Here is a 27301-nt window from a genome sequence, read left to right as displayed (position 1 = left end):
TTCTTCTTCTTCTTCTTCTTCTTCTTCTTCTTCTTCTTCTTCTTCTTCTCATCTCTCTTTCTCTGTCTCCCTCCTCTTCCTTTTTTCCTTCCTTCTAAGAAGGCAATTCTTGCTCATGCTAAATTAGGGAGCCCTAAAGACTAGCTCTCAATCTAATGATCTTTGCACAAACAACCTTCCTCCTCATTCTGTCCACTGTGGCTATGTGGTCTCCAATTTCATCTACTTTAAACTAGACATTTGAGGATTTCTTGTCTAACATTTTATGTGATTTTCATGTTTATAATTAATTAATGTGATATTTCTTTTACTTTTCAAAGCCATGAATGACCCTTATTCACTTCATAATTAATTTCTCATTAATTTTGTTTTTACAATGTTTAACATTAACTAGTAGAATTAGTAAAAAGGAATGGCCCCACACCAGATCTTAGAGCACTGAGCCTTACATTCTAAAAACTATATTTCCTCCTGTTTATTATTAACATTGATTTACCTTGTTTTAGCTGTTAATCTGACTATGAGAACATGGTCTGATATATGATCACTTGGGTTGTTTTTCAGAAAAGAGATGATCATTCCACATCAAACAAACCTCCATTTGTAACTATAAGTGAGTTCAAACTACATTTTAAATAGATTTTAGTTTTTATTATGCCTAAATGTATAATGTAACAAACAATAGAGTGCCAAAAGCAGCGGGATATTGAGTCCTTCTTTCTGTTGCGCCTTTTGTATGAGTCAGAATATCCCAGTGTATAAGGCCATTATGTGGGGGAAAAGTTAGGCTCTTCTAGAAGCCACATTAACACACTCAGCTTGCACAACCTGATTTAAACCAGGAAGTAACTTGGACATTTGAATAGCAGGTCCTCAAGCAAGTCATATTCTTTGTCTTATAAATAAGGTTGAGATTAAACAAAGAAACAAAACCAAACCTCATTACTTACCTCATGAGTGCAAATGCAAGTTTTGTGAGATCTCTATCACCCATGGATTGCCCTGCACTTCATCATCATCACTATCATTTTTATTCAAATTGTTCTCCTTACTGGTCTTCAATGAGCAGATTTTGTTCAGGCACATGTACATTTGAAGGAAATGAAAATAAGGGGGCATCATAGAAAATGTCATAGTCTTTTCTTTTGGTTCAGTGAAGCAATTTTAAGGTGTAAGGATGTAGTGGCGAGTCACACATAATCAGAACACCGAGGCTTTTCTTTCCAGGAAACAGCTTTATTTGTGCCAGCATGGGATCAGCGTGCCAAGACCAAAAAGGCTGAGTCCTGAACACAGAGGGGTGTTGCCTTTTATACAATTTTTGCTCCTTTGTCTCCCATATATGGTAACATACAGTCTGCATGAGCAGTCTGTGTTACAGAGTCATGAGGAATGTCATACACGTGCATGTAACCAGGTTGCCTTCCCTTGTCCTGAGGTTTTCACCACATTCCTTAGGGAGGGGCTCTACCACATTCTCCCCTTTGATGCTTGGAACCCCTATTTTGGGTCAAAGAGCATCATCTTAGTTTAGGGGTTTAGATTTCCATAACATCATCACATGCGTGGCTGTTTTCCTTTCGACCATTACCTCAGTGAGGTTGGAGACAGACCATATAACCAGGGGAGCTAGGCAAGGTAGGATTAAACAAGCTCCCAAAATCAAGAAGATAATACCTATGAGGGTTTTAAATCCCCTGAGAGTTGAAAACCATCTTCCAAATACCTCCCCGGGGTCCCAACCTTTCCAGGTCTGGACTGGGACTTGAGCAACCTTTCTCATTCGATCTGTGATCTCCTCTTGACTTTTCCTTCACCATCTATCTGTAGGCAGCAGTTGCTTAGGTTAAACTTTCCACAAACTCCTCCCTCAGAGCAAGCAAGCAATCTAAGGCCAAGCGATTTTGACAGATAGTATTGTGCATTTTGGTTTGCTGCTTGGCTAGTAAGTTAAGAGCTCTGGAAGTTTCATTGGTTATAATTTCTACATCTGCTTGAAGTCTGATTATGTGGTTTAGCATGTAAGTGGGAGCACGGTAGCCCCAGGACCCATCCTCTGCCCAAGTGGCAGGGCCATAATATTGGATTATATGCTCAGGAGGCCAATCATCATCTTTCCAATTGCCAGTTCATAGGGCACATAGTTTCCTTTGAGTCTCCCTGTCTCCATGAACTTGGACTTCCAAATGTTCCCCTCTGGCAAGTGGGAGCAGGAAGAAAGATGGACAAATCGTTCCCAGCACACATGACCCTGACCAGCCTGAGGGAAGTACTGTATAGGCTGTCCTTCCACATATCCAGTATAGTCCACCCAGGGCCTGCCACTCGATGGCTGCATTAACATTGTCCCAAGCCTCTTAGAGATGAGAGAAGTTAGACAAGGGGTGGGGATCTGGTTCTAGGAGATCTGGGGTCCACCACCATTGGGTTTCCCAGGAAGTTGAGTTATAAAATCTTTGGCCTAGGCCTGTTAACTTCCAACAGAGATGGCAAACTTTTTTCCCCATTAGGCAAGGCAGTTTTTCCCAATAATTGAGGTTTTGAGGAGCCAAACCCCAGTAGTAGGACTGTGGTATTCTATTCCATTATAAGGTTCACAGGGATCTAATTCTTTACCTCCCATAGTCATTAATCCCCCACGTTGGTTCCCCCTTATAGCAAGAAGAGATCTTGAGAGACTGAGCTATAGTCTCTACTAGGGCTAGAAACAAGTTCCTTGCTGTGACTGAAATGGGAGGGGGCTACTTCTTATTTCTTCTTTGACAGAGTGGAAGACTTAATGGGACATGGTTGGATGGGTGGTAGTGACTCTCTTGAAATGTTGCACAGTCCCTGGGTCTCTGCTTCACCCATGGATCTGGATGCCAATTCAGGCACCTTACTGCCATTTGGAATCTCCTGGGTTAGTGATGGTAAAATTAACAGGGTTACAGGCCTTTGATTGACAACCTGATGTATCAGCCCCCTTCTGAAGGAGTGCTGTTGTGCCTTCTTTTTTCCAAGTAGCCCATGAAACACACCTTCAGCTGGGGCATAAAAACTGAGGTGTATAGGCACATAAACCATTTTCCTCACACATGTATTTGTCATTGAGTTGGTATTCCTGCTCCCAATCCAAGCTTTTGCATGGTATATCGAGAGTCCTCAGGCCTGCTATGATAAGTGCCCACTTTTTTCATATGACAGATGCCTCTGGGCCAATATCTATAACTGCATATATGTCAAACATCATTTTGGGTTAGTAATTTGTGTCTGGCTGACCAAGGCCCTGCCCTTTTTGTAGGATTAGACTTCAAAGCAAGTATATTGACTCTCCCCTCAGCAGTAGAATAGGTGGTCTTATTGTGTCTGCAGGTCCTCAGGACTTTTCCTTGGCATGAGAAGTGGATATGGTAAAGTCCAAGTGACTCCCTGGCCGGAACTGGTTTTGACATGGGTCACATGATGAGGAATCTAGGTCTACAGAGGGGTCCAGATTAGAAGCAACCAATACCAATGAAGCATCCTATCCATAAAAGGAAGGTAAGTGCTAACAGAAACTTCTCACCACACTCCCAGCTAGCTGGGGCAGCCTTTGCCAATCCTATGGTCAAAAGTAGAGCAAGAATCACAATAACAGTGAGACACAAGGGGCAATAGTGCATCACAGTAAGGAAATAGATATAAAAAATAAAGACAGTCTATTTGTTCCACCAGACCGTAGATTCCTCAAGCTTCTGCCATGCGTAGGTTAGTCAGCTTCTGGAGTGACTAAAGCAGGGCTGCAGTATCCCAGAGCCTCTGGAGTTGCAGATTGCTTCTTCTGTATGGTCAGCTTGCACGGTGTTGATGGATCAGGAGTGCACTCCCAGTTTCAAGATGCCAGCTTCACTCTGCTGTGGTGAATCCAGGGACCCACCTCAGCTACCTTTACCGCAGGAGTGGAGAAAATGACAGTGAATGGGCCTCTTCAGAGGGGTTTTAGGGGTTGGACATTTCCTTCCTTTATCTATATTGCATCTCCTGGTTAAAGGAGTGAGAGTCTGTGGTCAGATTCACAGGTAATAGCTTCCTAACCCAGTGGTGTCAGGTGATTAGGGTAGAGCCAAGGGCCCACATCTGTTGCCTTAGGGTTAGATTGCCTATCTCATTTAGATCCCCCCCCCACACCATGACTTGATAATGGAGCGGAGGGCACCCATGAAGAATTTCATAAGGGGGGAACCTTGTCTGCTTAGTAGGGCTACACCTGATTCTTAACAAGACAATTGACAACACCTGGTCCCAGTGTAGATGGGTTTCCTGACATAGTTTACTTAATTGCAGCTTCAGGGTTTGATTCATTCATTGTACCTTCCCAGAGATCTGGGGTCAGTATGCCGTATGTAACTTCCAGGTGATCTTTAACCCCTTTGCCACCAGCTGCACCACCTCAGCCACAAACGCTGGCCTTTTATCTGATCCCATAGTGATAGGTTTCACAAATCAAGGAATCATTTCTTTTAGAAGAAGTCGGGCCACTTCGTGTGCCTTTTCTGTGTGAGTAGGGAATATGTCCACCCAGCCTATGAAAGTGCACTTGAAGACCAACAGATATATATGGCCTCAGACCTGGGGAAGCTCTGTGAAGTTCATCATCATATTTTCAAACAGGGCTCTTCCAACACTCTGCACCCCAGAGGAAGCCTGGGTTCCCTAACTTGGGTTATTCTGGGCACACGTTTCACATTGCTCACATACTGCTTGGGCTATGCTGGAGAGTCAAGGGTTGTAGACATGTCAGCTCAATGTAGTCTTAAGAGCTATCCAGCCAATATGGCTTTCCTGATCAAACAGCTTGACAAAAGCTGAAACCAAGTCCTCAGGAATTGCTACTCAGCTGTCTTCAAATTTCCACCATCCAGCTGGGAGGTAGCTTCCATTTTCAGTCTTAAACCAGGTACTCTCATGGTGTGAGTAATTAGGGTCCCATTCTGCCAGTGGACTAGGGAACAGTGCAGCAGTTAACACCATTGATTCCACTGTTCCTTTGGAGGCCGAAAGCTTTGCCTCTAGGTCTGCCTTATGGTTTCCGCATGCAGTTGTGGTGTCTCCCCTTTGATGTCCCCGACAATGCATGACTGCCAGTCTTTTAGTGGCCCACACAACATCTAAGAGTTTAAGGATTTCCTTACCATACTTTATGTTTTCTCCACCTGAGGTTATTAGACCCTTCTCTTTACATAAAGCCTTATGTATGTGGAGAGTGATGAAGGCATACTTAGAGTCTATGTATGTATTAACACATATCCCTGCCACTAGTTGGAGAGCTCGTGTTAGCACAATGAGCTCTGCCTTCTGTACCAAAGTCCCCTTTGGCAGAGGTTTGGCCTCAATGACAGAATTCAGGGTCACTACGGAGTACCCTGCATTCTCCCTCTTTCACAAAGCTGCTACCTTTGGTGAAATACTCAGTGTTGCGGTCCTTGAGGGGCTGGTCCTTTAAGTCTGGTTGGCTGGAGGACACATAATCCATGGCTTCAATACAGTCATGATCTGGTTGACCTGGCCCAGCAGACAGTAGGGTTGCAGGGTTTAGGGTCCACACTACTTTTAGGTGAATGGGAGGGTTGTCACGTAGCATTCTCTGATACCTGATCATGTGGGCGTTGGTTAGCCAGAATTGTCCCTTGTACTCCATTTATGTCAATACTAAATGTGGCACTTGGACTGTCAATTCTTGTCCCATAGTTAACTTGTCAGCCTCAGACACTAAGAGGGTGGTAGCTGCAAGTGCCCATAGGCAGGGCGGCCAAACTTGAACAACATAGTGAAGCTGCTTGGAGAGATATGCCACCAGGTGATGCCATGACCCCAACATCTGGGTTAGGGCTCCCACTGCAATGCCGGTATGTTCACAAACGTACAAGAAGAAGGGCTTGGACATGATTGGGAGTCCCAGACCAGGTGCGTTGGCCCATTTGGTCTCTTCAAAGGCCCTTTGCTGTACTTGCTCCCATAACAGAGATTCCTGCTCTCCCTGATTTGTGGCATCATAAAGGGGTTTTGCCAAGACTGAGAAGTTAGGTATCCAGATTCTACAGAAACCTGTGGCCCTGAGAAACTCCCGAACCTGATGTCGGGTCAACGGGACTGGGATCGATCAAACAACCATTTTCTCTCCAGGCCAAGTTGGCACTGCCCCTGGGAGAGGTGAAAGCCAAGGTATTTGACTTTCTTTTGACAGATTTAGGCCTTTTTCCTTAAGACCTTATAGCCAGTTTCCTATAGGAAATTAAGGAAATGCTGAGTTCCATGCAATCCTCCCAAGACCTTCCAGCCAGCAGTAAATCATCTATGTACTGAAGGAAAACACAGTCATGTTGATAGGCTGGGAAGACTCTTAGGTCTGAGGCTAATGCAGTGCCAAAAATAGTTGGGGAGTTTTTAAACCCCTGAGGCAATCTTGTCCAAGTCAACTGGCCCTTGTCACCATTTTCAGGATTCTCCCACTGAAAGGTGAAGATTGGTTGACTCTGGGGGGCCAGGCAGATGCAGAAGAAGGCATCCTTGAGGTCCAGACATGTGAGCTTCAGCGAGGATAAGACCCAAGAGAATGTATGGGTTTGGGACAATCGGGTGCAGGGTGACAGCAGCCTGGTTTATTGTGTGTGGGTCTTGGACTGGCCAATAGTCATTGGTTCCTGGCTTCTGCACTGGTAGGAGAGGCATGTTCCAAGATGACCAACAGGGTTGGAGGATCCTGTATTCTAGAAGTTCTCCAGGTGCTTTTGTATCCCTATCTGTGCCTTATGAGGCATGAAATATTGTTTTTGGCAGATGGGCCCTACCCCTGGCTTTAGTTATACAATTACTGGAGATATGTTCCAGGCCAGTCCTGGTGGGTTTTCCTCATCCCATACCCCTGGTACTCTGAAGGGCAGCTCAGGTCCCTGTTGTGGCTCCTCCATGAGATGGTAGAGGCACCATTCTCCACCTTGGGGAATCATGAGAGTCATAATCTTTGCTTCCAGATTTCATTGGGTCAGAGCAGCTTGTCTGTGGGAGTTGGAAATTATCTGGGTCTGCAGCTTTCCCAACAGGTCCTGGCCCATTAAAGCCACAGGGCAGTCGGGGAGGTACAGGAATTCATGGATGACTTCATGCCCACCTAAATTGCATCTTCAAGGCAGCAAGAAGGGACGGCATGTCCAATTGCCCATGGCCCCCACAATGTTGGCTTTTCTCTGTGAGAGGGGGCCTATGGGTTGGATCACCACTGAGTATTCTGCCTCAGTAACTACTATGAAGTTGATGGGTCGACCTCCCACATTCATTCGGATATAGGCTCTTGGGGCCTAACAAAATACAGCCTGGTCTGTCCTAGTCTTCCTCATAGTCCTCCATGGTGTTTAGTCCCACAAAATCATCCTCAGGGGTCCCATGAGGCCGTGATGCTGGTTGATACCAGCCCTGGACCACATGGCCATTTCTTTCTGCTTGGGGCCCTGCTGAGAATTACCCAGCTGCAGGGGACACTCATTTTTCCAGTGGCCCTCCAGAGGACAGTGAGCACACTGGTTCCATCCTAACTTTGATCCTGGGCAGGATGATCCTCCCTGCTGTTCCCCTTTTGGCCCTGGCCCCTTCTCTTTCCAGGAGTGTTCCAACTGCTTCCCAAGGAAGCAGCTAACAAGCTTGCCTTTTTCTGCATCTTCCAGCATTCTTCCCTCCGTGCCACCTGGTCATGGTTGACAGACACCTTCCTTGCTATTTCCAGCAACTGACTGGCATTCATGCTGGTGAAACCCTCTAGCTTTTACAGCTTGTGCCAGATGTCCCCTTGGGCCTTTGGTCCCCTATGAAAGCTGCTTTGACCATTGGTTGGTTAATGGACGCCTCTGGATCAAAAGTTGTGTAAAAATGAAATGCCTCACGTAGTCTCTCATAGAACCTGCTCAGGCTCTCCTCAGGTTCCTGGAGCACTTCTGACGTTTTACTCATATTTATGGTCTTTTTCTCCCCTTCCTTCATGTCATTTAGAAGGACTTCTTGATACTGTTCAGTCCTTGCAAGTCCTCCATCTACACTTGGGTCATTTGGGTCCTATTCGGGGTCCTCCCCAGGAAAGTGAGCCTGAGCATAAGCCTGGGTGTCTAGTGTCCCAGCCGGGGCATTCCTCTCTAACCATTTTAGGGCTGCCTGAGTAATTTGGTGATGCTCCTCTATGTCCAAGAGGGTCAGAAGGAGTTGGCAGCAGTCCATCCAGGTAGCTTTATGGGTTTGAATTACGGACTGCATTAGTTCAATCATAGCCTGGGGCTTCTCCATATAAGAGTATGGTGCCTCCAGTTTAGGAGATCCATAGTGGTAAAGGGTTGGTACACAAAAACACACTGGCCTCCCCGGATCTGGCCTTCCTGATCATAATAGATGGGTCCCCTAATTTTCCCCAGTGCCATCTGTAGGGCTCCCCGGTGTTGCTTCAGGGAGGGTCTGTCTCTGCTGGCCTGATCTTCTAGTCACCTTCTGGGAGGGGTGTATGGGGTTGGGACCGGTGGTCCAGGTGAGCCAGTCACATCTGGAGAGGCTGGTGGTGTTAGAGGTGGCGAGGCCTCCGGACTAGGGGCAGACTCCAGTGGGGTTTTGGCAGCTGGGGTGGTTGGAGGTGCAGGTGGCAATGAGGGGTACAGTGGGACATATAGCAGTGGGGTCCCCTCCAGTTTCCCGACAGTATGGTTTTTTCAGTTTTTGGCCAGCATTTGGAGAAAGCCGTGACATGAGCCATCATAACTTTATAGCTCTCTTCAATACAAACTTTTAGCCAAGGTGGCCAGAATAGGACCAGGTCTTGCCAACAGTCCATGTAAGGAAATTGGTCAGGGTGGCCTGGATCCCCCACAACGCCCCTGAACACTCAACCAACTAGTTCCTTATCAAGTGAGCCCTTGGAGGGCCAGCCCACCCTGAACGATGGCCAATGAATTTAACAGAATTTCCAGAGCTTTCTGGGAGTTAATTTCACACCATAATCTGCTGAATATCCCTTTTTGAAATTTCTCAACATACACTTTAGGGGCGTCGGTTTACTCTGCTTTCCACCAATTTCCTCCCCCTAACAGACAACTTTCATAAGAGAGGAAAAAGGAGGAAGGGAGGGACTAATTTGGAGAGGACACAAACTTGCTTCATCTGTTTCCAGCTGTTCTCCTCTCCTGAGGAAGTCTGATGCCACCCTAAGCCATATGAGGTTGCCATGGAAACACGGGTCGGGACTCAACACTTGCTTAAGCACATTGGTCAGGTCTAATTTTCCGTTGTCTGTCTCATTCACACACAGTCACACAATGACTCCAGCCTGCTGCCCAGCACCCAGCACCTTAGAGTTGCGGTTTCATTCCTTATGGAACTACTCAGGCAACTCTGGGAGGTGACCACTCTCCCCTTCTGCCCCTTAGGGGCAGGTCTACCAAAAGGAACCTGTGTTCTTACCAGTCTGATGGATGGTCCTCCATGAGCTGGTTCCTGGGCCTCCCTGGGTTCCTTTGTGCATCTGGGGCCCTCACCCTGGCACACCCAGAGGGGCTAGTCTCCTATGGATCAAGTAGTCCACTGGCACCAGGCAAGGTCACCTCTCCTGGTGCCCCAAGGTTCTTACCCTGGTGACAAGGGAGGTGAAACACCATCTGCACCTCCCAGGTGAGCCCCCACGAAATGTAGTGGTGAGTCACACAGACAGAGTAGGGCCACTGAGGCTTTTCTTTCCAGAAAGGAGCTTTATTTGTGCCGGCATGGGCTCAGTGGGCTGAGACCCAAAAGGCTGAGTCCCAAGCACAGCAGGGGGTTGCCTTTTGTACAATTTTTGCTCCTTTGTCTCCCATATATGGTAACATACAGTCTGAATGGGTGGGCTATGTTACAGAGTCATGAGGAATGTCATCCACTCACACATAGCCAGGTTGCCTTCCCTTGTCTTGAGATTTTCACCACATTCCTTAAGGAGGGGCTCTACCACAGGGAGGAAAGGTTAGATAGTTTCACTATATTCTCCTTTGGTCAGATTACCTTTGGAATTTTTTGTTTGATATTAAGTGCCACATTTTAAGATGACAGCAATCATAACCAAGTGCAGTTTTTCCAGAGAAGAATGAATATGTTTAATGATGATAGTTAGAGGAATTGGAGATGGTTGGCCTGAATAAAAGAAGGAAGACTTTAGATTTGAGATCAGCTATTTTTCGCCAGACATCTCATCTCGTCTTGTGATAATCATCATGTACCAAATAAAGGGCAACCAGAATTTACTACCATCTTCAAGCTCCCCTGGTCCATTTTCTTGTGTACTGCTACACTGGGTTTTGATGAGGTTTTGGAGTGGTAGTGCGGGTTTGGAGCTAATGACCAAGAAAGAATTCTTGAAGATGTCTTTGGTACAAAAAAGTGATTTTATTAAAGCCCGGAGACAGGACCCCGGGGGCAGAAAGAGCTACACTAGGGTAATGAAGAATGACTGGTTATAGACTATGGAGTTGGGGGAGGTAAAGGCAAAAGGGAGGCTTCCAGAAGGACTTTGATATGCTAACAAGGACTCTTCAGATGTCTGAGGACTTGCTATCGTCAAGCTAAGGTTGTTTTCCCTCTAGAAAGCATTAACATTATGACAGTAGGGGGTTCCTGCAGAAATATTATACTCTGTAGAATATTAAGTATTTGTGAATGGGCTGCACAAATCTTAAGTATTTGTGAATGGGCTGCAGGTGATAAGGAAATTTAATTTTACCTGTCATACCTACAATACTACTAAGGTGGTATTAGAGGGTCCAGGCAACTAGATCTATAAGTTTCTGGACATTAGCTATTAAGATTGCCTTTTTCTTACAATTTACTAAGACATATGTAAACTGATGGAGACTCATGTCCTGTGTGACTGTGACCTTTATCAGTAAAGCATTTGTTTTCTCTCCTTTCCTTTGTTCTTGGGCAGCCAGGAATGCCTGAAGAATATCACATATATCCCACCTGGAGGGGTGGGGGGCGTGTGCTAGCTTGTGGTTGGCCCTGCTTGCTTCATGGTCCCTCATCAGTTTCATAATCCCTAGTTCTAGCTATTACTCTTTTCTAAATATTTTCACCCATCACTGCTGTTTCTAGTTTATCACATTTCTTGTATTAAAGCTAATTCTGCAATTTCAGACTGTTAAAAATGAAACCACAGGCCCAAAATGGTATCACTTAGATTAAGGCCCCAGATCAATAAAGCAAGACTTAATATCTAACTTGTTAATATCTAACTTATCTCTAACATATTCTCTAAGTTTCCACCCTGGATAATATAACCTTTAAGCAATCAACATGGAATTTCCTGGTCAAAAGTAGGAAGTTTATTGATAGACCCCTTCCATTACCCTTAGGAAGGTAAACTTGCCTAAACAATCATTCCTTGCTAATCATTCCTTTCTTCTTTTTTAATGCCCTCTCTTTGCCTTTAAAAACCTTTGTTTTATTTAGCTTAGTGGAGTTTCCCTCTACTTGATAGACAATATGCTGCTTGATTCACGAATCATTTAATTAGATCTTCAAATTTACTTGGTTGTATTTTGTTTTGTTTTTTTTTTTTCACAGATTTGGTGGCAGTGTTGGAATCTGAAATGAACTTCTGGTGGCATTTGGGGATAATGAGAAACAGGCATGACAACCCACGAAGCCTTTTGAGTACTTACAGTTTCCTAGGGTTGTTGGTAAGTTCCATGAGGTTTGAGCTTTGCTTTGTGCATTTGAGCTACTGACATAATCAGATTTCCAATCCAGGGTTACTGGGTCAGTGTAGACTAAGGAGGCTCTAACAGAGCACCAGCTGTTAGCCCTTGGTTCAGCCTGTGATTCCACATGGGAGTCTTTTCTCAATTTCCAGTCCACAGTTACCTGGAATTTGCAGGTTTAGTCCTTTCTCCATTTCCCATTCTCAGTCTCCATTGACTGGAGTCTGCTGGTTTAGGAATTGTTTATGGTGGGCATGGCCTTTTCTTGTCCAGTCCACAGTAACGATCTTTGGTTACTGCTGATATGTTAAGGTGCACAAGTTTGTTTGTCTTGTTTTGTGTAAATAAAAGCCTAGGGAATAGGATCCTTAAAATCCAAAGAATTAAGCACATCGACTTCTGGCACACCTGCTTATCCAAAAATCTAAAAATGATGGTCCTATGAGCTGTGAATATCTACAGAAATGGCAAAATTTTAGAATTGCAATGGCCATTATGGGGAAGTTTCAATTAGATAAGATAATTTAAGAAGTGCACTTGACAACAAAGATTCCCAAATTAAATAGAATGGGAAACCTGCTTTAACTGGCAAGTAGAAGTATCTAAAGTTTTCAAATTTCCAAATTAATTCCATTGAAAGATTCATTGAAAAAGGCTAAAGAAAAAATTAAAGATGCAAGAGGTATCTAAGACAAGAACTACTGAGACTCATGCTGAGACAAGGAAATTAGAGGGACTCCATTAAAAAAACAAAAGTTGTTTTTTTTCTTTGTTCCTTTTCCTACTTCTATCCTTGCTAAGACCTGCACCCCCACCTTATACATGGCTTAATGTATTTCTTCCTTGTAAAGATCAATGATTTCTTTGGAGTCTTCCAGCTCAATAGGTAATATCTGAGGAGTAACTATGTGCATTCATCATGTATATTTTCCAAGACCACTACTGACTCACCAAAACCCCTGACTCCAGGGCATAAGCAAGGGGGACACCTGAGTACTCGCTCTTGTCCAACCAGTTCCTGGATGCCTAAGAGGACTTGTATACCAGACCACCATCTTCAACAAAAAGCTCAGGCCCCAAGCAAAGATGAGTCTCATGCTCCATTTCCTTTCCGATTACACAGAAGCTCTGTCTGTATCAGTTTTCTCCATGTCTTCAATAAACTTTGCTCTTACTTCCTCTCAGCTCATGTTTGATTTCCAACTTGTGCAAAGCCAAAGACCCTCTTGGCTGGACCTGTAGGACCTACTGTGGGTCCTCAGACCCAGCATGCCTGCATCAGTATCACTCCTACTTCTCCCTTCTATCTTCTTTTGAGTGCTTATTGTATTCATTAATCCTCTGTCTAAATTGTTTTTCCACTCTGAAAAGATGACACAAATAGAAGCAAAAGTCTATCGAGTTAATGGCCTTATAGACACTTCCATATGTACCTTCAAAGGAGGGCTCCCAAATGGGCCCCTCCCAGAATTGACAAAATTGAGAGATTTTCTGGTAAATTGCTACATTATTCCTTTAAACAGCTAAGGCGAAACTCTGGTAGGTACCAGAGCCTGAATGGGGGATCTTATAAAAACTAGCAGATGACAACAAAGGGTAAAAATTCTTGCCAGAATAATTTCTTCTAAAGAAGACAGTCTCTTCAACAAATGGTGCTGGGAAAACTGGATGGCTACATGCAAAAGAATAAAACTGGACAACTTTCTTAAACCATACAAAATATAAGCTCAAAATGGATTAAAGTACAAAATGTGAGACCTGAAACCATAAAACTCCTAGAAAAAAACCCATAGACCATAATTTCTTTGAGGCTGGCCATAGAAACATTTTTCTAGATATATGTCTCCTAAGGCAAGAGAAACAAAATCAACATGAAACTATTAGGACTACACCAAAATAAAAAGCTTTTGCTCAGTGCAGGAAGAAATCATCAACAAAATGACAAGGCAACCTACTGAATAGGAGAAGATATTTGCAAATAATACATCTTTAAGGGGTTGATATAAAAATATATAAATAACCTAGATAACTCAACACCAAAAAAATAAATAATCAAATTAAAAAATAGGCAGAGGACCAAAAGATGGTTTTCCAAAGAAGACATACAAATGACCAACAGACACATGAAAAGATGTTTAACATCACTCAGCATCAAGGAAATACAAACAAAAACCACAATGAGCTATCACCTCACACCTGTCAGGATAAAAACAATAAGAAATAACAAGTGTTGGTGAGGATGTGGAGAAAAAGGAATCTTTGTACACTGTTGATGGGAAAGCATTGGTGCAGCCACTGTGGAAAACAGTGTGGAGGTTTCTTAAGAAATTAAAAATAGAACTACCATATGACCAAAAGAAAATGAAAACACTAATTTGAAGATATATGCATCCCTGTGTTTATTGAAGCATTAGTTATAATAGCTAAGGTATAGAAGTAACCCAAGTGTCCATCAATAGATGAATAGATAAATAATATTGTACATATATACACATATATGTGTGTATATATGCACACACACATATATACAGTGGTATATTACTCAGCCATTAAAAAAGCATGAGATCTTGCCATTTATGGCAGCATGGATGGACCTAGAGAGTATAATGCTAAGTGAAGTAAGTCAGACAAAGACAAATACCATATGGTGAAATTTTGACTCCTTACTAGGAGTCTGCCTATAATCCTACAGATTCTGACAGGCCTATGATTTCATTCATATGTGGAAATAAAGAAACAAAACAAATGTATAAACAAAGAAAAAAGAGATAAAAAAAATCAGACTCATATACAGAGAACCAAACTGGTGGTTGCCAGAGGGGAGACAGGTAGGGGATGAGTGAAATAGAAAAAGGGAACTAAGGGTACACTTATGCTGAACAATGAGGAATGTATAGAATTGTTGAATAATTGAATTGTACACCTGCAACTAATACAACATTGTATGTTAATTATGCTTCAATAAAAAATAAATAAAAATAAAATAAAATAAAATATTTAAAAAATCTGGACAAGAACTTGGAGACCTCATTTACTAGTTTCACCATTCAGATACCTGAAACCAGATTGAGGTCACTGTTATGAAGGAAGGTTAATTCATTTTTCTATTCTCATGATACTCTCCCTCCTTTGCAAAACATAAATTGTTTCCACTTTTTTTTTTCAGTCAATGAATTTGTGTAAGCATGTTCTCCATTTCAGTTAACACAAAATATCTAATTTTTAGGAAAAAAAATCCCTCAAAAATATTAGTAACTATAGAGTCTTTGTATCTATCTGTGTGTGTCCTTATACATGTTGTAAATGTGAAATATTTTTCTATTCACCCAATAGTGTGCTATTGTTAAAATAATTTGCAGAAGAGCTCAATTGGTTTGAAGGCAAGTGCTTATAAAAACTGGGCATTCTACCACTCTTAGGAAGACAGAAACTATCCCAAATGTCTTTTGAAGTTCATGTGACCCGAAGAATTATTCTATATAAAAGCTAGTTTAAAGTTGTTGATTTAATTAAAATAGACATTTCTTTAGAGTTATCAGCACTAAAATTAATTTTTTTTTTCCTGCCTGGCTTTACTTAAAGTCAAGTAAGTTGATGTTATGTTATAAATTATTTTTAATAACTTGGAAAAATGACTGTATTTGATGTCTGATGAAGTTTTTATGGGTAATTTAAGCATAATTGGTAAGAAGAAACAGATATAAATAAAATTTTTTTAAAAATTAGGTAAATTTTTAAATAGTCTCCTAAATCTTTCTGGTAACTTAAAACTTAACATTTTTGCTGAGTTAGGTTAAATGGTGAATTAAGTCAAATTTATTTAATATCAGGTCATTTACACACAAGAAGAAATATTAACACATTAATTACCAAACTTGGGTCTATCTAGTTTTGGGTTCTTATGACAGAAAAACTAACAGATATTTGAATGTGTTAATGCTACATTGGAAAATTTAAAAAGACATGTTTCTAAAAATTATGAAATGTATTCATAAATTTGCAAGTCTAAAGAATGCTGGTGGAATGGTTCACAATTGTTTGCTACTAAGTTTTACTTAGTTAAGGTTGCTAAAGATTAAAAATTCTAATTAATATGTGTAAAAGCTATTGGAAAAAAATAAGGGAAAATATCTCCAATATTCCAGGAGAGTAGTATGTGTTTTCTGTAACAGAAGGTTTAAGAAATAGAGATACATTTTTTGTTGAGGGAAAATAAAGTAATTTTGTCCAAAAGTAGGGCTGGTTGTTTAAAAGAAAAAAAAAAATGGGCAAAATCAGAATGTAAAAAAGAAAGGTGTAGAAAGTTTGTGAAAAGGAAATCTTTGAAAACAAATTTTAATGTGTGGCCAAGTTGATTAAGATTAAAGTGAATTATTTAAAAATCCATTTTAGGGGCATCTGGGTGGCTCAGTTGGCTAGGCATTCGACTTCAGCTCAGATCATGATCTCATGGTTTATGGGTTCCAGCCCCGCGTCGGGCTCTGTGCTGACATCTTGGAGCCTGGAACCAGCTTCGGATTCTGAGTCTCTTTCTCTGCTCCTCCCTCGCTTGTGCTCTTCTCTCTCTCTCAAAAATAAATAATAAACATTAAAAAATTAAAAAAAGTCAGTTTTAATATCAAAAGTAAGCTGGTACAAGATTAGAATTTGGTTTTCTCTCAGTTTAAGTACAGATTCTTTTTGTTTTGACTTTTGGTCTGTTTAAGTTTTTTTGACCTGGAACATTCCAAAAGATTTACTAAAATATTAGGCTTATTTTCTATATTAAATTATATGGGAAGCAGTGTTAAATAAGAAGTACTACTAAGCTTTCTTTATGTTGTTTTTGTAGAATTTGACATATGTGGATAGAGTCCATTCTGCTTCCACAAAAATGGCCTCTCATTGCCAGACTTTCGCCACCCTAATGTCCTTGTAACATGGCAACAGTCTGCTCCTAAATAAAAACATTAACAATGGCTGTAAACTAAACAAACAGGGTTTTAGAAAACCCAAGACAGCTGTTTGGTTCTTCCTGGCTTCCTGACAAACCCAGTTTTTTAATTTCTTCATTCTTCATTCAAGATAATGCATTTATGGTGACTCATTTTATAAATAGACCTTAGTGGACAAACTTCTATAAAATTACAAAAACAATCTTACCAGCAGTGTCTGACTTGTTAGGTCCATAATTCCAGAAAAACCGTTCTTGCTCCTTCCTCAGAGGCCTCAGGCCTCCTTTCTCTATACCCTTTGAACACTTGCTGATGGATTTCATTCAACTGCCACTTAGTATGGATTATCAGTATGTTCTAATAATTGTATGTATGTTTGCCAGATGAGTTAAAGCCTTTTCCTGCTGCAAGACCAATGCCCTCAAAGTAGCAAAGAAATTGTTAGTGTGTTTCCCACTTGCTGTATACTTTCTATAATCTCCAGTGATCAAAGCACCCACTTCCTTGGACAAATCATATGAACCTTAACAAAAACTTGCAAACTTCTTGGAATTCTATTGGCATACAATCTTCTGCTGGTCCCTTGTTGACTCATGATCGTATGACCAGTTGCTGTAAGTCTCTAATGTCTTATGTTTAGGCCTTTCATCAACAGATTAACAAAACCTTTCCAGATCCCAATTCAGAGGATCCTGTTGGTCACAGTTTACAGCCTAGTGATTAGGTATTTTGAAAATACATCAGAAAAAAACAGCTCTTGAGCCCGGTTTGGAAAGAACCTTACCAAATGCTTCTGACCCCTGACACTGCTATTAAAACTAAAAGGCATTAAACCTTGGGTATACATCACACAACTACAAAAAGGTTCCACATGACACCTGGTCCTGCACAGATGCTGGGGACATCCAAATCAAATGTATGAGAAAGAGAAGGAGCTGACATCAAAATAGACTGCTTCACCCAAGACAACAAACCAAGACTTTTTACTTTAACTGAACATGAGACCCTTTCTGCTTTTCCTTTCCTCTACTCTGGCATTGTTCTGGAAAGAAAGACAACACTCTTATCTTTATTCCCCAGACCATTGTTAAGGGTGGTAACCTATGAATTTAAAACAACCTTTTATTTCAACCTAGGAGAAAATCTAACTGTGCCCCTAACTTTTCACAAGTGAAATAAGACATCTTTCAACTCCCCTAAATTTACATTGTCAAGTTAGAAAGGACTTAAAAAAAGGCTTTCATGATTTAGGATTTACTCCTTTTGACAGATCCTTATTTCCCTAGTTAGAAATCAATGTAAATGAGACTAACTTCTTAATTTTTTAAATTATTACAGAATCTGCTGCTAAAGCAATAGCTGTACAAAAAAAGATCCTTAGACTTTCTGGCCAAAGTTGTTCTTGATAAAGTAGGTCTTGTTTATCTTTACGCTGAGCAAGGAGATGGCTGTGCTATGACCAACTCCCCTTGCTGTACCTGGATTAACACTTCTGGGGATGTTATAACTCAATTACATAAGATCACAAAACAAGCCACTTCCCTTAAAAAGTGATGCCTTCCACAGGGTCTCCTTTGACTTATTTGATTTTGATTGGTTTGGGTTTGGGGACCATGGATCTGAAGTGTGCTCAAACACTGGGAATTTTCCTGCATGTAGTAATCATAATAATCTCTGTGGTGCATTATATTCTTGTGGGGAGCATAGCATAATGTATAAACTCATCAAATCACTAAGTTATAGACCTGAAACTAATGTAACATTGTGTGTCAACTATACTCAAATAAAGTTTTCTTGAAACCTTTCAATGCATATTCACAGCCACTAACTACCACACAAAAATGATCTCAGACTGGAATGTTAGAAAAGGAACAAAGAGAATGACTGACTTAAAGAATGTAAAACTAAAGATGTAACCTGTAAATATCACAGAGATAAAGCAAAAATAACATGACTTGAGCACATATTGGTCCCTAATTCACAATGCCTTGCTGCATCCCTTGAGATGTCTCCTCCTTGTAGAAACTTGCTACTCCTTCAGTTTCTGTGAATGTCCATTCTCCCAGTCTTCCTTATCTTTCTAATCAGCCTTCTCTGTTTATTCATAGGCTGTTCATCTTCCACTTTAAATGCTAGGTTTCCTAAGTCCACTACTCCTCTGATTCTAACAATTCTAATGAACTCTGCTTGTGTGATTTCATCTACTTGCATTTTTTGACACTACTTGTATGTGGATGCCTCCTAAATCTGTATGTGGAGCCCAGACACCTTTGCTGAAATTTAGATTTGGATGATAAAATGCCTGATGGACATGTCCACTTGAACATCCACCTGAATGCCATCTCAGCAAAGCACAAACAGAATTAACATTTTCTACTTTATTTCAATCTCTTTTAGTTGGTTATATCAACCAGTCCCTCAAGTTATTCTCGGCATTTCCCTTTTCTTTACTATTTCTCATCCCATGTTAATTCTAATCTGGCCATATCAATTTCTTTTTGTTTTTGTTTTTTTTTTAATGTTTTATTTATTTTTGAGAGGTCAGGGAGAGAAAGAGACAGAGGATATGAAGCAGGCTCTGTACTGACAGCAGAAAGCCCAAGGTGAGGCTCAAACCCATGAACCATGAGATCATGACCTGAGCTGAAGTTAGACATTTAACCGAGCCACCCAGGCGCCCAAGGCCATCTCAATTCTAATGCATGACATTTCTCAATTCATCACAGGATTTCCAGCTGTGCTGTCATCAGTCCAGAATTTCATCATATCTTTCTGAATTTCTAATTGATCTACACTCCCAAGTGGTCTTCTTTCTTCCCATTTTATTCTCTCCAAATCCATCATCTACACAGCAACAGAAACGAATATATTATATATTTTAAACTAACTGTGTTATTACATGTCAAAATCCATCACTGAGAGGGTAAAGTCAAAGCTCTCTATCCCTGAGGTGGGCTCCTGCCTCCCTCTCCAGCTCATCCCTGATACTATCTGCCTCACATTTTTGGCTTCAACAACACAATAATCTATCTAGTTTCTTGCATCACCATGCTATTTTTTTTTTTTTTTTTTTGGCTTCTCCATCTTTGTACATGCCATCTCCTTTTCTGGAGTGCCCTTCCCTTTCTTCTCTCTACACTGTTCCCTCCTATTCTCCTCCACCAAAACAAAACAAAACAAAACAAAAATTAAATTAAAAAACAAACTAACAAACAAACAAACAAAAACCGCTAACTCATCATCATCCTTGCAGTCTCCTCTGCAAAGCCTATCATGACCTCTCTTCTCCTCCACGACAGAGTTAGGTACCCCTTTTGAGTGTTCCTATAATGCGTGTTATGTACTGTTTGAAGCACTGATTCAATATTTTATAACATCAAGTTATAATAGGTCTTTTGCCCTGTGAGACTGTACTTTTCTTAAGGGAAAAATTAGTCTCATTCTTTGTTGCAACCTCAGAATATGGCAAATGTACATGACATCTAGTAAATACTTCATTAATATCTAAAAAACTAATGAAATAATTAATGTATAGAGACCACTTTTAGGCAACCAACTTGAAAAATGGAAACCTGAATAATGTAGAAGAGCCCACAGTGACTCCCAATCCCCTAGCTGAGTACAGACAGGCCATGAGGCAACCCACCTCAAATATCCATAAACCAACCAATGGGTTACTTACATCTGAACACAAGTACCAAAAAAGAAAATTCCATGTTCCCATACCTCCTTACCTTCTTCCTTCAACTACAGCCTGCTATCATAACCTTGTGACAGAGTCTCTTCCTAGCTGTCCTGCCTGCTGCTGCTCCCTTGAAGTGTAGTCAATAAACTTCTATTTCCTGTGTTCTGCTTTGGGTGAATTATTTAATTGCCCATGCCACCAGCCTTCACCTGATCAGGTCATCCCACATTTGGTGGCCCCCACATCTGATAAGAGGAGCCCACATCTGGTGGCCTGTACAGGGAGCCTTTGTGGTCTCCCACATTTGGTGGCCTATATGGGAAACCTTGCCAGCCAGGAGATCTCCCTTGATTCTCCAGGAATTTCTCTGGACTTTCCCTCAGTGGGCCAACTCTAGTACTCTTTGGGGAACTGATGACTTCTGGCCAAGGCTACTCCTCAGTGAGGATCCAAAGACCCAGGGGGAACCATTGGACTGCCCTTGCCCAAAAGGGTTAGGGATTTCCCCTTTTGCCCTTTGGAGGGATCCTTCCCTCCTTCTCCTTTCTCTTTTTGGCTCTTTGGCAACCTAAACATAGAGCTTCTCAGACAACTGAAGATCTCTGGCCAGGACAGCTTCCTGGTGTGTTCTGAAGGTCTGAGAGCAAACAGGTTGGACTGTCCATGCCTATGAGAGCAAAGAACCCCTTTCCTCTGCTTTACCACTTTATCCTCTAAGGTCTGTTCTCAATGTGTGGTGCAGCTGATGGTGGCAACATGACCAGGACTCAGTTCGGACCCTTTCCTGACACTGTTTGACTCTTAGCTGCCTTACTTCTTTCAGCTCCCTCCCCTTTTTCCATTGTTCCCATGGATCCCGATGCCACCTTGGACTACAGGTAAACACATTCCTATGGATCTGAGTGGTGAATCCTCCCCATTCCTTTTCTGACTGTGTTCTGCCACTCTGCTTCTGGCACTTCCTGTTGCAGGGGACACCCCAACAGGAAGTGCCATCACTATTTGCATCACCCTCTTCTTAGTGAGACACTCCAGTAGAGTCAGTCACCCAATATAAAGTCTGGTCCTTTTTCAGGTCAGTGAGATGCTCTCACTAAAATTGTAACTGCTAGTCAGAACTCCATTCCTTTTGGTGGGGCCCTCCTTTGGGAATAGGCAGCCAGTATTTCAAACTATGGGACAAATCCCTTCTATTCCTTCAGACTCACCCTTGGGCTATATTCTTAAAAACTCAAACAAATTTGACCCCCAAGCCCTGAGGAAAAAAATATCTCATCATTTTATGTAATGTTTCCTGGTCTTAGTACAAAGTCCCAGATTAAGATGTATCTTCTTTTCTTCCTTGCTTTCTTTCTTTCTTTCTTTCCTTCTTTCTTTTGAGAATGAGAGGGGGAGAGAGAGAGAGAGAGAGAGAGAGAGAGAGAGAGAAAGAGAGAGAGAATCTTAGGTGGGTTCTAAGCTCAGTGTGGAGCCTGATGCGGGGCTCAATTTCATGACTGTGAGATCATGACTTGATTCAAAATCAAGAGTCAGTCACTTAACCGAGTGAGCCACCCAGACATCCCAGAACTCTTTCCTGCAATACTATTTGCCAGCTTGACCTCTTTTGCTGGAACTCATCCAAATGGCCAGAGGTCTCATATGTGCAAGCCTTCAAGACATTGTCCCCAAACCCTTACCTCTGCAAAAACTGTAGATTATGTCTTGCTCAGTTTCGTGGCCCATCTGACCCTGAGAATAGCTATCAAACCTGAAACTTTAAAGTTTTGCTAAGTTAAATGGTAAGTTGGATTGAATTAGTTGGATACTTAAGTTTTTTCCAAATAAACAAAATACTTAAACATAAATTACTAAATGTAAAGTTTCTCTGCTTTTGGCTTCTTACTGTAGAGAAACTAAGATACTTGGGTCTGCTGGAAAATATACTTTGTGCTTAATTGATTCATAAATTAAGAATCTAAAGAATTCTGGTGTAACACTTCACAATTGGTCACTACTTAGTTTTCACCGGAGACTAAGGTTGCTAAGAGTTAAAATTCTGCTAAATGTAATTAAAGACTGAAGGAAATAAGAAAAGCAACTCTGGTATGGATGAAAACAGGAGATGTGTAAGAAATATACAGGGAATGGGAATACATTTTGTTGAAGGTAAAAGAAAGTAATTTTGTCCTAGAATTAGACCGGTTATTTGGAGAGAAAAGGCTTGGGACAAAATCTGAATATAAAAGAAAGTTGTAGAAGGTTTGGGAGGGAAGGTTTTAGAATTTTAATATGTGATCAGGATGGACTAAGATTGAAATGAATGGATTTTAAGAGTACACTGATATATGATTGACTCTGTGTTAAAAAGACAAGTTTCCTTGGATCGTTGGTCTGCTCTTGATAAAAAAAAAACAAAAAACAAAAAATGTAAACAAAGGTTTTTTTTTTCTCTTTTGTCTGCCCAGAAAACCAAAGTTTCTGTTTTGTCTTTATCAAGTCTTTGATGATCCCTAATCCTCTTTTTTTTTTAATGTTTATTTTTGAGAGACAGAGAGAGACAGAACACAAGTGGGGGAGGAGCAGAGAGAGGGAGACACAGAATCCAAAGCAGGATCCAGTCTCTGAGCTGTCAGCACAGAACCTGACTTGGGGCTCAAACTCCCCAACCATGAGATCATGACCTGAGCTGAAGTCAGAAGCTTAACCGACTGAACCACCCAAGTACCCCTATCCCTAATCTTCTTTAGGCATGTGCTTTGTAACTTTCTGAAGTTTTAACAAAATTCTTTGAGATTTGAATTGTAAATGAAGTATTTTTGACTAATTAGGCCTTTTAATTTGATATATTAAGTTACTCTAGAAGCATGGTTTAACAAATACTGTTATGCCTTAGGTTATGTTGTTTGGGTAAATACTATAGCTATTCTAGAGATTGTATGCAGTTCCTGAAGTTTTAACATGTTTTGGTATTTCTCCTATCAGATCTTTAAACATGTCCATTTTTTAGTCTTTTGTCATTTATAGTTATTGTTCTTATTCTTTTGCAAAATGAGTTTCATCTTCAAGGAGATTCATAAAAAGGACTTTTGACAAATGCAGTATTTGATATCTTTAAGATCATAAAACTAAAATGGATAGGAATTTCCAGAACTAACTAAAAGCTGCATTCAAACTGAACAAGAACTAATGACATGGTACTAGTAACATAGTAACCAAATGAATTAAGGAAGATGATTAAAGTTTTTATGACTCTTCTTTGAAACATTGCTGGTTCTCTAATATTTGCTCTTCCAGATTAAGGAAGTTTTCTCTTAAGATATTCATGACAGGCAGAATATGATAAAACTTTCCTTTGTGAACAAGTTGAAGTATTTAACTTTTCTCTCTACCTGCGCCCTCCAGAATTCAGAAAAGTCTCAGTGAGTATTCTTTCTTTCATGACAGTTATAGTTATCTGCATAAGTTCAACAATAATCTGTTTTCCTTGTAACAGGACAACACTGGAAACACTGGTTATATTACCAAGGCTTGGACAGGAATGTCATATTTGAGAGACATGCATAGACTCAGATATGAGCAGACAGCTTTAAGGATCTAAGGTTGACTTTATGGAGCCAATAGAGCCCAGTGGAAATGTTGGCCTGAAATCTCGCTTACAGAGTTCCCAGAAGCCTTACCAAGTGAGTAAAGAATGTCACTTCCTGGCAGGTGCAGGAACCTCAGGATATTTTGGGAAACTCAAGAAGAAGAATGCACCCCAATCTACAGGCATTGCAGACAAGTCTGATGACAAATATTTGGCTTAGATTCTGGAGTTAGGAGGCTATTAAAAATTCAATCTAGAGATTCCTTATAAAATGTTCTAGCAAGACCTAAATGTGAAACAGGAAACCATCAAAATCCAGCAAAAGAAAACAGGCAGTAATCTCTTCGACCTCAACTGCAGCAATTTCTTACTTGACATGTCTCCAGAGACAAGGGAAATAAAAGCAGAAATGAACTACTGGGACCTCATCAAGATAAAAACTTCTGCACAGCAAAGGAAACAATCAACAAAACTAAAACAACTGAACAGAATGGGAGAGATATTTGCAAATGACATACCAGATAAAGGGTTAGTATCCAAAATCTATAAAGAATTTACCAAATTCAACACCCCAAAAACAAATAATCCAGTGAAGGAATAGGCAGAAGACATGAATAGACACTTTTTCTAAAGAAGACATCCAGATGGCTAACAAATGGATGAAAAGATGTTCAACATCACTCAACATCAGGGAAATGCAAATCAAAACCACAATGAGATACCACCTCATCCAATCAGAATGGCTAAAATTAACAACTCAGGCAACAACAGATGTTGATGAGGATGTGGAGAAAGGGGAACCTTTTTGTACTGTTAGTAGAAATGTGAACTGGTGCAGTCACTCTGGAAAAGTGTGGAGGTTCCTCAAAAAATTAAAAACATACAACCCAGCAATTGCACTATTATTTATCCAAAGGATGCAAAAATGCTGATTCAAAGGAGCACATGCACTCCAATGTTTATAGTAGCACTATCAGCAAAAGCCAAATTATGGGAAAAGGCCAAATGTCCATCTACTGATGAATGGATAAAGATTTGTGGTATATATATGTGTGTGTGTGTATACACACACACACATATATACATATATACTACACACATATACATACATACATACATACATAAAATGAAATACTACTCAGCAATGAAAAAGAATGGAATCTTGACATTTGCAACAACATGGATGAAACTGGAGTGTGGAATTTGAAAAACATGACAGATGAACATAGTGGAAGGGAAGGAAAAATAAGGTAAAAACAGGGAGGCAAACCATAAGACTCTTACATACAGAGAGCAAACTGAGGGCTGCTGGAGGAGAGGTGGGTGGGTGGATGGGTTAAATGGATGATGGGCATTAAGGAGGTCACTTGTTGAGATGAGTACTGGGTGTTATATGTAAGAGATGAATCACTGCTTTCTACTCCTGAAACCAAAGCTACACTGTATGTTATCTAACTTGAATAATAATAATAATAAAACCTGCAAATAAATTTTTAAAAATCTATATGGCCAATCACTATTCTGGCTGAGCTTATGTAAACAATTAGGCCAAGTTTGTTAAAATTGGACTTGTTTTTTAAATGAATTAATCTTGATTTGACTATCTTTGATAAAAATAAGGGTGATTATAGCAAAAATGTTTCAATAACATCTTTGTAGATATTAGATTTTAATGCTGTTTTTCATAAACTAGACTAGATTCTGAATTCTTCTGGTTTCCTCAAATATCTAGCTATGGTTCTCCAAACTAAGGTTTCCAATCTTCTTCCATTCTCTTAAAGTCATTGCAAACTAAAACTGCCCTTATGCCTGGATCTGACCTTTGCACTTCTGTAGAGTATAACTTTTCAGAGGTTATTGATCTTGTTTATTCTGTCAGATCAGACTTAAGTGATTCTCCTGTTGATATTGCAGATGACAACTGGTTTGTCAACTAGTACTGATAGCACTAGTTTCATGGAAAAAAAGATAAGAAAAGCTGGGTCTGCTATAGTCTGTCTATCTGCGACTATTGACGCCAAAGCCCTCCCAGCAAATATGTCTGCCCCAAAAGTGGAGTTAATATTCATAAATCTCTAAATGAATTTGCAGACCATATCTTCCAAACCTGATGTGACAGTTACTAACAACCCACCCCATATAAGCCCAGGAGACATGGTTTATTTAAAGGATTGGAAGTCTAGTACGGCAGGGGATTTTACTCCAAAATGGAAGTGCCCCTACCTGGTCATATTATATACTCCCATGGCCATAAAATTAGGCTATTCCTCATGGATTCATATATCAAGAATTAAACCTGTACATTCCCCACAGGAATCCATTGTGCCAGCTAATGCATCTTACTCCTGTGAACCTATGAAAGACCTCAAACTTCTCTTCAAATGACAATGATGGTTTTGCATCTCTTTTTCATTCTCTTTTCCCCAATTTGTACTGACAATTCCTTCTTACAATGGGCACAGCATTATGCTGAACTTCAAAATCAAACAGCTTGCTGGATATGTGGAATTCTGCCTGTGTCAAGCACATCTGGTCTGCCTCAGTGGGTGTCCCCATTTCAGGGCACAGATTGGCATTCCTTATATAACTATGTATTAGATATGATCTATGACCCAAATACTGTTATGTTTCATGATAGGTCTATAACAAAACAAAATGTTACCCTCTGGCCTATGATCAGTGCTACCTGGAATCCTCCAGACCACAATCAGGCCTTTTCATACTCTCAGACCATTAAGGTTCTGACTGAATTCACTGACCCACAAATAAATGGGGCCAGAAGATGCCTAAGTTATGAAACCCAGCTTCCCAGCAGACACCAGATGGATGTATCAAATCTGGGATGAACATTTATGGCTTACCCCCACAATTGGACAGTTAAGTCAAAAGGTGATTATACGCTGGGAACGAAGAAACTATACTTATGATACATGGGCAAAGAGCACATGACAGTTAAGGTGGCTGTCATCAAAACTATGCTCACAAATCATTGCTCTTCAGGCCACAGTTGGTTTGCTATTGACGGGGCAAGGAAGCCCAGAATTAGATGACTGGCTTCTAACAGGACCCAATGGTTATGGGGCTCTAACCTGTGGCCATGGCTTCCCCCAGGCTAGATAGGCCACTGTACTCTGGGTTTTGCCTGGTGCATAGATGTATTATCAAAACCATTACCAATCCAGCCAATCTTCCAAATTTAAAACAATGGTGGATGTGTTCTGTGTTGGTATGACCATCTCACATCCATCTTTATTCCGTCTTTAGGACTGGAAGATGTCACTTGGTACATGAAGATTTTACTTTTTAAAAAAAAATTTTTTTTAACGTTTATTCCTTTTTGAGAACAGAGAGAGAGTGAGAGTGGGAGAGGGGCAGAGAGAGAGAGACACACACAGAA

At 40.8% G+C, this 27301-nt stretch overlaps 1 long non-coding RNA gene across 2 annotated transcripts; it reads left to right on the top strand.

The window, feature by feature from the left end:
* The first annotated feature begins 47 nt into the window (after positions 1-47).
* Positions 48-24269, top strand: LOC123384830. 2 transcript variants are annotated; one of them, XR_006596491.1, is made up of 4 exons: positions 48-613; positions 3355-3522; positions 11581-11696; positions 23812-24269. It is a non-coding gene; the product is annotated as an uncharacterized LOC123384830 (long non-coding RNA). The 2 variants fall into 2 exon arrangements; XR_006596490.1 differs by lacking the exon at positions 23812-24269 and adding an exon at positions 12687-13071.
* Positions 24270-27301: the final 3032 nt, after the last annotated feature.

This window comes from Felis catus, chromosome B1 (genome assembly GCF_018350175.1).
Source record: "Felis catus isolate Fca126 chromosome B1, F.catus_Fca126_mat1.0, whole genome shotgun sequence".
Classification (NCBI taxonomy): Eukaryota; Metazoa; Chordata; class Mammalia; order Carnivora; family Felidae; genus Felis; species Felis catus.
This window is presented reverse-complemented; position numbering and strand designations above follow the sequence as displayed.